Consider the following 12,550-nt stretch of genomic DNA (forward strand, 5'->3'; position numbering starts at 1 on the left):
TATACCTTCTAGATCAAGTGATAGAGACTTTTTTTTTAAGAGACAGGGTCTTGCACTGTTGCCCAGGCTGGAGTGCAGTGCCTTGATCGTAGCTCACTGCAGCCTCAAACTCCTGGGCTTAAGAGATCCTCCCACCTCAGCCTCCTGGTAACTGGGACTACAGGTGCGCAGAACTACACCTGGATAATTTTTTAATGTTCTTTTGTTTTGCAGAGATGGGTCTCACTATGTTGCCCAGGCTTGTGGGCTTAAGTGTATTATTTACAGTTACAAAAGGAATGATAAAAGCATTTAAACAATAATGTAAAAACTGGTTGGTGAATAGGCTAAAGAACGGTGAAAAACTTGAATTACATACCCATCTGTAGTATAAGAAAGTTGAAATATATATTTTATTGCTAATGGATTAAAAATAAAGAATAGATCAAGTTATTTAGAGCTATTGCAGTAATCATTAGAAAAATTAAATATTAAATGTTAAAACATGGTTTCCTCTGGAGAGAGGATCTAGGAGAATGTGAAGTTGAAGTAGGACAATATTGCTTTTCTTTGTAAATCTTCTGAACAATTTAATTTCTAACCAATAAACTGCTTTGATGAAAAAATAAAATTTGATTAATCCAAGCCCCCGTTTAAATTTAGTTAATAGCTTCACACTACTTGAGTAGTGATAGATACTTAGAGCACGTAAGACCCTTCGGAATGGGGCCTCAGTCCACCCTCTCTCATCTCGGTCCCCTCTCTGCACTACACACAGTGATCTTCCGGTTCCTCAGTGTCATACTCTCTGGCACCCCAAAGTCTTGATATCTTGATGTTCTCTCTGTCCAAGATACTTTTCCTCCTCCCCATTGCCTTAGTCCACGGAACTCAGGTAGTTTTCAAATCTCAGATCAAAATCACTTTTTCTGAGAAGGCTTTCTTGTCTACCTTCCTCCCTGGTCTGCCAAGTTTCTTTTTCATATACTTCCCTAGAATTATATTCTATAGCACATTTTTATTTTGAAATTACAAGTGATTAATGTAATTAATACATATTATTTTAATGTACATATTAATATGTAATTTCAAAATAAAATAAAATTATATGATTAATATTGGTCTCCTTGATTAGATACTAATGGCCATAAGGTCATGAGTGTGCGTATTTTTAATCACTATTTGTCCACTGCTTATATGGACACAAAACAGGTGGACCAGTCACAGTGGTACACACCTGTAGTCCCAGCTGCTCCAGAGGCTGAGGCAGCAGAATTGTTTGAGGCCAGAAGTTTGAGATCAGCCTGGGCAATATAGTGAGACCCCATCTCTACAAAAATTTTTAAAAATATAATCTGTGAGTGGTGGCACATGCCTGTAGTCCCAGCTACTCAGAAGGCTGAGGTGGGAGGATCCTGTGAGCCCAGGAGTTTGAGGGTGCAGTGAGCTATGATCATGTCACTGCACTCCAGCCTGGGTGACAGAGCAAGATCACCATCTCAAAATCAATCAATCAATCAATAAATAGGTACAAAAATATTGAACAAATAAATGAGTCATTGATTGAATAATGAATGATGAGGAAACCATTTTGGGCCATTATAAATAAATGACAGTCTCCAATTAATTTTTTCCTTTCATCTTAAGATGGTACTAGGGTTTATGATTTCTGTTGGAAAATCTCTGGTTCATGTTTGCTTTTACTGAAGTTCAGCAAGTTGGACTTGGGTTTTGAGATATTCTTAGTGGTACATAGCGTTAACATTGCCTTCACACTCCCAAAGGGAACCCTCATGATTGATAGCACACAGAGCTCCTAATGGGATATCTGGGTTGCCTGTGTTCCCTTGTTTACAATCCAGGTCAACAGCTGGTCAGCCTTCCAAAGTATTCATCACTGTTTTGGATTTCCACAATGGCAAGTTCTTCAGGGGAAGAAACTTTTTTCTCCTTATTTCCGTTATTCATTACAAGGATTTATTTGAATTGCTTTGCATCATTTAATGCTTACAACGATGTTGTTATAGATGAGGAGTCTAATATTTAGAGATTAAATGTCTCGTTGAACATCATATAGTTAGTAGAGGTAGAGCAGGCAGAGACACTTTTTCAGACTCTTTGTAAAGTGCTCTTTATGTCTCTTCTTTCTTCTCTTGTTAAAGAATCACCAACTATGCTAGAATTGAATTGTTATGCCCAATTATTTTCTACCTTTATGAAAGAGACTTCTACATTCTCACCTGTCAGCATGCAATTCCATTGTCTCCCTGAGGGAAGAACATACTTTCCGACTTGGATATGTGAGTTACTTTGGTCAAAAAAAATGTGAGGGGGGAGTGACATATGCTATGTCTACATAAAAACTTTAGGCTGGGCATGGTGGCTCATGTCTATAATCCCAGCACTTTGGGAGGTCTAGGTGGGAAAATCATTTGAGCTGAAGAGCTCAAGACCAGCCCGGGCAATGTAGTAGATCCTATCTCTACAAAAGAGAAAAACAAAAAGTAGCTGGGCATGATGGCATGTGCCTGTAGTCCTAGCTACTCAGGAGGCTGAGATGGCAGGATCACTTGAGCCCAGGAGGTTGAGACTGCAGTGAACTAAAATGATGCCCCTGCACTCCAGCCTGGGCAACAGAGAGAGACCCTGTCTCAAAAAATAAAACCAAACAAAATGTAAGATCCATTGGTTGTAGCCATTGCTCTTTTCTTTCTACCATGAGAACAGCATGTTTCATATATGGGCTACTCTTTCAACCTAGATCCCAGAATGAGGAAGAAATGCAATAGAGCTAAGACAAAGCTGACCTATAGCTGACATGTAATATGAACAAGAAATAAACATTTGTATTTTTAAGCTACTAATATTTGCAGATTATTGTTTTGCAAAGCATAACTCAGCAAATGCTGACTGCTATACTAACGTAGCAATTACTGTATGCTTGGCAGAATATTTATTCTATACTGTATGTCAAGTAGTATATGCTTGGCAGAATAGTAAGCATTTTGCATATAATGATATCATTTGATTTTTATACAAACCTATGATGCTGGTATAACTATCCTATCTTCCATATAAAGAAAGCAAAGCTTAGGAAGGTCATTTAAAGAATGGTAGATTCAGGATTGAAAATCAAGCTGTATGACACCTGAGCATGATTAATTAACTCCTCCATCAATAATCCCTCCATCCATCCCAGGACACATGAGACCCAATACTTTAATGGACTAAACTTCAAGTTTTTAAAGACCTCGAAACATAAAATGACATGATTTATTAAGTACTTTCAAGATCTGAATTACTCAAATGGGTAGAATTAGCACAATAGGAGATGTGTCCATTTATTGCTTCTAGGCTCAAGAAAGCAAGTCATGCAGAGAATCTTACACTCTGACCTATGCATTGGGGAACATATTCGGTAATATAAGATTTAATCCAATTCTCTCTCTATAATTATTTATATGTTTTGTTTTAGCTTCTATGTTTATGGTTCAAGCTCAGCTAGGGGTATAATTATTTTGAAAGGCAGCAGAAAGAAAAATCATCTAACGTTAAGTAGATCTGATGTATGGTCATCCTTTCAAAACCAACTAGATATTTAATATTTGACATATCACCCTGATCCCAATTACCTTATGTATAAAATGGAGCTGAAAATACTTCACAGTTTATTGACTGGGAGCTGAAAATAAATGATCTCTGCAGGAATTATATAACTCTGAGCATGATGATTAATTGTTCTATGGTAGGCCACAGCCTAATGGCTGAGACATAGAAAAAGAATGGTATAGTGGAACAAGAACTGGTTTGGAATGCAAGACCTGTATTCTGCTTCTACTTCTGCTGCCAGTTTCTTTTATGATTCTCAGCAAATCATTCATGTTATCTGGGCTTTGTTTGACCATTTTATTGTCCATTTTCCTCTCTTAAATAATGAGAGGATAGGAGAATATGTTCTCTTTTGCCTGTTAGCTTGAAAAGGCACTGATTTTAAACTGAATAAATGTAAGTACTTTACATTTAGTGTTTCAAATGGAACTATAGGATGAGCTTACTACAACATACACCATGTCATCAAGTTCAAGGTGATGTGAACGTTTCTTATAGATAGAATTATATTTAGCTATATTCGTTCTAATGAATGTTTCTCTTTTTTTCTTGCACACTTGTATTTAATATAGATTCTTTCATGAAAGAAGTGATCAGTAACTTTTTCTTTTTGATGATGACCTTTTTCCAGTTTCTAATATTTTGAAAGCTGGTGTTTTAGTAGTCATTTTCTGGAAGGCCACGTTAGTCTATGAGTCTATGAAGCAAAGTTTCATTTTAGAATATCAAGGTAGCACCAACTGCCCTTCATCTACATTGATGGCTTTCTATATTGTTAGATTGGTTCAGTTCTCTTATTCTCATTATTTAAAGTACATAGTTATATGGACTATACTTGATAAAGGTATGTATGAAAAGTATAAGTAGGTATGCCAGTGTGATTTTAAATGTCATCCTTCAATGCTCATATGAAAAAAGTGGAATGGTATGTGAGATGGTAGATTCAAATTAGATTTCTCACCTAACATTTTTAATATTTGGTTTCTTATTAAGCAGATAAAATAGGTGATAATGTATTAAAATCTTGCATCTGAAAAACAGTGATTCTGTGAATGGCTGACAGCACTTTAGGGTAGCATTAAAGTCACCATGTTTTCCTGTATCTGGGGAGCACTGTCACAGTGCTTGATTACTTCACCTAACAGGCTCTCAGAAAGATGGACCCCGATGTGGCAGCTTGTAGCTATACATTAGCGCGGTTTGTGTTACAGCCAATTGCCGTCTGACCTCTCCTCCCAGCAAAGGCAGTGTAGCGCCATCTGTACATCTTTTAGTCACATTAAATCATGTCATTTAAAGGGCTTCTGAATGTGAACAAGTTTACCTTATGCTTAGGAGAGAAATTAGTCAAACTGCTGAACTGCAAGTTCATGTTCATTCGCACTCACCAATTTTCACATTGTTTTACTCTTTTCTGGAGTGATAATAATACTGTCAGGGACTGCTATCTGTTCAAAATTGGCTACAGTCATAGCTAGAATATCACTAAAGATTTTTTTTAAAAAGGTCATTAAGGTAATTTGAACTTTATATGTCAACTAAGTCCCAAGGTTGGAGTCTGAACTACATTCCCAATCGGGATATGGATTTTTCAGACATAATTTGGCCCAGGGGCTTCCATGCCAATGTATGTTTACATGAAAGACCAAGGAATTTCATAAGATACAAGCTACTCTAAAAGAGATAATTGAAATGACCAGGTCTATTGAAGGAACACCTTCTGGGCCCATGGGCATGGATATGGCCTAGGTCTGCACAATCAAAATATGTCATTACCCTAGGCACAGTAATTTTCTCCCCCGAGGAATGCACATGTGAGTAGGCTAAAGCCAGTCAGAACTCTCCCCAGGATTTTCTTTGCAGAGAACAGGGTAAGATTGTCTCTTTGAGATGAACTTGCTAAACTTGAAGAACATGATTATGGTTGTGCCAGTGACTATCTTAATGGAACAGAGAGTAAATCTGCTTTATAACTGGGAGGACAAAGTCCTCATTACAGTACTTAAGCTTATTTCTTTATGCCAGCCAGACTGGAGCACAAGTAGGATTTCTGGCCCTTTGGACTTCAAAATTGCATAAGCCTTTTTTTGTTTGTTTTTTACTTGCTTGCTCAAGTCGATGTTTCTCAAAGTGTGATCTCTGTAGCAGCAGCATTAACATGAGCTGAGAACTGGTTAGAAATGCTCATTCTAGGGCCCTATCCCATACTTTCTAAATCAGAACCTCTGGGAATAGGGAAGAAGTATAACAGACTCTCCAAGTAATTCTGATGCATTAAAGGTTGAAAAATGCTGGTTTAAGTTATTTTCAATCAAGTTTCTAGCCATCTTCAATTGGCCAAGTCCTGATACAGCAGTGACAAGTAAGAACTTTCGTAACAGTGCTAATAGTAATCAGAGAAGTATTTTGGTTAAAAAGTGTTCTTACTTCACCATTTCAGAGACCTAGTTTTGAATAAGGAGACTCTCTCGGGAGACTCCTGAAGTATCTGTTCTTAGTTTAGCCCCATAGCAACGTAGCCTCAAGTGGAGTCACAGGCCACTGGGAGATAAACATCGAAGAATCTGTTCCATCTAGGACTTCAAATTATTAGAATTTTAAAATTGTGGAGATATGGATAGGAACTGCAACTTTATGTCAGCTTGAACACATTCTATTTAAAAGAACTGCTTAATTTTAATTTCAATATCTGTGTTTAGAAGAGAACCTTTATATTGTCTCAAGGGGAAGATTTAGTCCCTCAATCTAAATATCTCTGCCTTTGATCCAAAATATTCCAATTTACTTTAACATAAGAGGGTGCCTTTTTCCAACTGGCTTAATGCTGGATACTGTGTCATCAAGGTAAAAATATAGTCAGAAATCTCTTGTGAGCTAATGGCATAATAGCAGTATGTTCCCTGATTAATAATTAAAATATAAAGTGTATGCTTCTAAGAAGTATTGCATCCTTGATCAAAAAAATTTAACAAAAACCACCGTCCTTCACATGCTTATGAATGCAGAATATACCATGTGGAAAGCACTGAATTTCCTTTAGTGTTATTTTTAAATATTTAGACATCTCTGTGATGCATGTTGATGAGTTGGCATATTTAATTCCCATGATACCTTCTTTCAAGAGGATTTATGCTTTGGAACATATGTAAGATCTGAAAAATTATTGCCTTAATTACAAAAATAGTGTCTTTTTGTACACTTTATGTATTTCGTAAGTTTGAGTATGACTACTAGTAATTACTTATTAATTGTAAGACCTGGACTAACAAACAGAAATATGTTAATCTCTAAAATTCTTTGCAAGAATATTGACAAAATTGACAAAATGTTTAATTAACATTTCATTTAATTAGAATATAATTTTCATTATATTATGTAAAGTTGCCTTTTGCAAGCTATGATTGTCTCCACAGTTCAGAGGCCTTGCATGGATGGGACCTGTATGACTATTAATGGAAACAAGTTTCCTGTTGGAAGTATGTGTTAGTATTTTGCACAGAGCCTTCTTTTCCAAGACCCAAGTATGTACATGGGTACATATCAGCATTTTAAAGAAAACTATTTCTGATTTGTAGGGCAAACGTGAAAATCATCATTAAAACAGAAAACCAGATTGTTCTCGGTCCTTAGTGATAGTCTCCTAAACCACTGAAACAGAATTCAGCCAACTCATGGAAAATTCTTATATCAATTTTTACTGTATATATGTTTATTGCCTTTTTAAAACCAGTGTAATAGCAACAAACAGGCATAAACTTTGAGGTCAAACAAACATTTGTTAAAATTCTGATTGTGCCAAATACATACCAGCTGTATGGAGTTAGGCAATATACTTTTGTGAAGCTTTGTTTCTTTAATATAAAATGAAGATAATTAATACCAATATTCCTAACACCATGTCCTATAACATCCAGGATAACAAACTTCCCCACTCATCTTTTGAAATGTGGCAACATGGATACAACTGGAAGCCATTATCTTAAAGCCGATTAATACAGGACCAGAAAACCAAATACTGTGTTTTCTCACTTATAAGTGGGAGCTAAACATTGGGTCTTCAAGGACACAAAGGTGGCAACAGTGGAAACTGGGGACAAATAGAAGGGGAGGTAGGTGAAGAGGGTTGAAAAACGAACTATTGAGTACTATGCTGAGTACTCAAATGACGGGATTATTCCTACCCCAAACATCAGTATCGCACAATATACCCAGGAAACAAACCTGCACATGTACCCTCTGCATCAAAAATAAACGTTGAAGAAAAGAATAGAATTCAAAGAAATAATTACCAATAAATAAAATGCAAGGTGATTTGGAACTTTGATACTCGTGGTATAGGTAGGTTTATAAGCGTGATTACCAACAATGCATTTTCACTGTAAGAAGATAAATTTTCCAAGCAGAAAATGACCATTTTCAGTCAGGGATCTAGTAAGTGTACTTACTTTTTCACCCCTCAGGGTCACTTTTTTTTTCCCAGAAAACTTCCCCTGATTCTACTAGTCTGGACTATATGATTTACCTTTGTGCTTCTCCAAAACTGTATTCATTCTGCTATCAACAGCTTTTGGAATATACTGACTTCTGTCTCTCTTATCCATTATAATGCATGCTCCCTGAACACTGAATTGATGTATCATTTGCTTTGAAATTTCACCATCTACTTTAAGGTAAAGCATTTGTCACAGTCAGTAAGAGCTGTTGATTAATTACAGTCCCTTTTTCTTTATATACTGTTTATGTATTTATATGACAAAAATATGAAATTAGAAAACTGGATAAAATATAATGTTGCAGGGATATGGATGTATAGCAAGTCTCCTGTGCTACAGGTGCATGTGGATGGGAGCAACCTTTCTGGAAAGCTGTCCATCCTACTTAGCCACATCAAATATATACTCACCTACAGTCCAGCAATTCTGCTCCTAGGCATGTACCATAGAGAAATTCTCAGAGAGGTGTGTAAGGGGATTTGTTAAATGATGCTAATGGTAGTGTTATTTCTGGTGGCAGAGAATTGGAGGCAATCAAAGTGTCTAACTCTAGGGGAGTGGACAGATCCAGTGTAGTTGGCAGCATGTATCACACACCGTACTCTGCAGCATTCAGTAATAATGGAACCAGATAGGTGAATAGCCAGAAACATGTGTGAATCTTTAAAATGTAACGCTGAGTGCAAAGATCAGAACAGTAAACTATAACACAATGCCATTTAAAGTTTATGCACACAAAACAGCAACGCGCATTTTAATTTATTGAAATAATTTAAACTTTTATTTTAGAATCAGGGGCATTTTGTTACCTGAATCTTTGTATGTTGCATGATGCTGAGGTTTGGGGTACAACTGATCCTGTCACCCGCGAAGTGAGCATAGCATCCAGTAGTTAGTTTTTCAGCCTTAGACTCCTTCTCTCCCTCTCTCTTCTAGTAGTGCCCTATATCTATTGTCATCTTTATGTCCACGAATACCTAATGTTTAGCTCCCACTTATAAGTGAGAACATGCGGTATTTGGTTTTCTGTTCTAAAGCAAATATTTTCAGGAACACTTAAGACCAAAATAATGTATGTCAAATGCATTGGAATGGTTGCTTTGGTAGGAGAATGAAAATGATAATGCTGAATGCCTATAAAAGGAAAAAATAAAATAAAAAGAAAAGAAAATGTATGGAAGTTAAAAGAGACACAAACAAGAAGTCCTATAAGAGCTTTTACAAAATCTGTATAATGGAAAAAGCACTGAGAAACCACAAAGATTTCTAAAGCTTAGCAGCTATTAATTGGCACTGCTAAAAGAGGAAGAAGTTATAGATTATAGAAAGGGAATAACTTAGATGCTCTTATCTAAGAATAAGCTTTGTCTTCTTAGAAGAGAAAGAAATATTTAATCCTATACCAGAAGGGGAAAGATGAGAACCACTGAACCTGCATCCTTTGCTGTTGGAATCAAATGTTTGGCATTTTAGGAAATTTCTTCTCAAGGGCTAGTCTTGAAATCAGATCCCACTGTTCACAGGCTTTTCCTTTTTTAACCAAAAATAAGAAACAGAAATTGATAGGCATCAAGAGAAACAGAAGACTCATGGAACAAATAATAGTTCTTTTTAATCATGGAAATAAGGTAGTGTTAATCAAGCAAAAACAACCTAGGGAAGCAACAGCAGCAAATGGAAAAGGAACGAAAAACTCATTACAGCAACGATCTGAAATCAAGATGTACATTCTCACACCGCATCATGGTAAAGTGAAAAGAGAAAGCAGAGTTTGGTGAGAAAAGAATCTCTTCAGTTATGTGTACACAAATATTTCAATTTCTGTAAATTTTATTTCATATTGTATGTCTCAGTGCAATCAAAGTTTTTCTAATTGCTTTCTGAATTTTTAGAAAAGGGAGTTTTAACTAGGTTGTGGACCAAAGACTTTCATGAGAAAATGTAGCCAATTTTCTCTGCTTCCTTACCTATAACTGTTTTTCACCTGTTAATCGTCCTGGTTGTAACCATTTTTACTGTAATTTAGCCACCTCTAAAGCCATGGTTCTCAAACTTTGTGTGCTGTTGTAAGAATTCCCTTGGTAATGTGTTAAAGTAGCACAGTCTTGGGACTTCTCTCCCCCAGAAATTCTGGTGTGGGGCTCAGGAATCTGCATTTCTACCAATTCTAGTCTAGATAATAGTCTTTATAATCACATTTTATGGAATATCTCCAAAGGACTGATTTTGGATATTGGAAAATAATATACAGCTGCAAATGTCACATTCTTTTAAGCAAAGTAATCACATAAGTAAAAGTTAGAAGCACTAGGCTATGATCCATAAAATGGGTGAATTTTTTCATCTTCCATCATATCATTGTGAAGGATTCCAATGTACTTTCAGATAAAAGGAAACACTACTTTGAGTGTACTTTTGAGTTATCGTTATTTCACTCATATTTAAGACACTTTTTTAAAATCCAAAATTATGGGATAAGAAAATCCTTTTGGCTGAGCTGAAATAGTCATAGTGGTTATTCTGAAACCTGTCCTAAATGGAAGCACTTTCTAGTATCTCTCCCTGGAACCCATCATCTGCCAGTAAACATGCATTTGCTCAGTTATCCAGGATGCTGTATTTTTTATAGCAGCACAGAGAGAAGAAAATTATTACCATTGTGATACCAAGAAACAAAAAGTTGAAAACATTGCTATTCCTGGTTCTTCTTCCTCAACCCCTCCAAAACTCAATCCAGGCCACGTTCCTATGTGGATTTATGCAGCTAAGGCTGATACAGAGTGCTAGCCTTCCCAGGAAAAATGAGGTGGTACATCTCTTCTCAGGTGAAGTTTATGCCAGTGTACTGTAACCCCTGTGGAAGGGCAGAGCATGTGAGGTTAATCATCTCATTCTTTTGAAGAAATAGGTTGAGCCCTTGAAGAAAAAATATGCTATTTTATGCTCTAATAGGAGACCCGCTTTCCATGATCAAATGATATGTTAGAAAAGCCTAGAAGCAAGTAACTAAGTAGATTAAGTAGTGTAGCTCATACACCAACTAAGGGAAAAAGAAACAAGCCAAAATCTCTATAAACTGCCCATCTCTGTTTCAAATTGGGTGTTATACTATTGACGAGTGTTGAAGCAGCAATTTTAGAATATAGAACCATCTTTGACTTAAAAAGGAGACTCAGGTGATATAAAGAATGACTTGGGTTATACTAAGATACAAAGGGCCTTTAGAAAAATGATCAGAGTTGCAATATGTCTCAATAATATTTCTAAATGTCTTCTTAAAATTTGTATTTAAAGGGAGCCTTTTAGGACAGATACTTCATGAACAGTAATTGAGTTACTGTTAGTAATTGGGGAATTTTATGGGAGCCTACAGTTTTAACATACAATCTCTCCCGTTTAAGTATTTTCTTTAACATAGGTACAATAACAGCATTTGCATTTGTTTTCATTATGCTGATGCAAAATTTACATGTTTAACTAGGTGTGTAAATGCATAAAATTATTCACTTTGAATAGCTATTTGCAATTTAATCAAGTAGGATGAAGTGACAGGTATTCCTTTCCTTATCGTTTTTCTCTATAAAGAATATTTAATTTTTCAGGCAGCCCCTCTCTTCTTTTTAGATAAGTTTTGAGGTATCAGATCTAGAACATTTTACCAGCACTGTGTGGGGAGCTTCAGTTGCATCTGTGGGTGTTTTGTCCCCATTTGTTTCCCTATTTTGTGTAGAACTATGGCTCCTGTTAGTGTTTCAATCAGATTTGGGGGAAAAAAGTTTCTCTGGCATGCCTTCATTCCTTCTTCTCATTTCAATGGGTGCCATTACCAATATCTGCACCGAACAAAGAGGCAGGAAACAGAGTTGTCATGTCTCAGTCCAAATTCTGAAACCCGTAAGAGTTTTTTTTCTTTCTCTCTACATCATTCGATTCACTTTCTTATAAAGTTAAAGGCAGGCTTGCTTTAGTTTTATCTTGTTTTCATTTGCTCAAGCTCCATTTCTCAGTTCCGGATGTTCTGAAGATTATGTGTAGAGATCTGACACCCATCTTTTCTTGGCTATGGAATCCTGGCAGATTAAACTACGAACACGATAGCACTGCATTCTTTTTAAGGCTACCAGAGAAATGCCTTCCACTCTGGCCCTTAGTTTAGTAATGCAGTTTTTTAAAACAAATCCGTCAAGTTTAAAAGGGATTTTTAATAATAAATGTTAAAGGTACAAGGAGATGAAAGAAAGTGTTTGGTGAATCATTTCTGATCATTTTAAAGGACAGTCTTAGAATTTCAAGGAAGCTAAATTCCAGGGGATAGTTTCATAAGTATGTTAAAACTTTAGATATTTGTGAACAATTAATTATTTTTTTAAGATTATACTGCTGCCAGAGAAGTTTTCTTTTTTCCAAATCGAGTGTTTCCTTTTCTTCTATCTTAAGACTGTACTTTCAGCTTAATCTTTTAGCAGGTG

The sequence above is a fragment of the Chlorocebus sabaeus genome, chromosome 11 (genome assembly GCF_047675955.1).
Source record: "Chlorocebus sabaeus isolate Y175 chromosome 11, mChlSab1.0.hap1, whole genome shotgun sequence".
In the NCBI taxonomy this organism is placed as follows: Eukaryota; Metazoa; Chordata; class Mammalia; order Primates; family Cercopithecidae; genus Chlorocebus; species Chlorocebus sabaeus.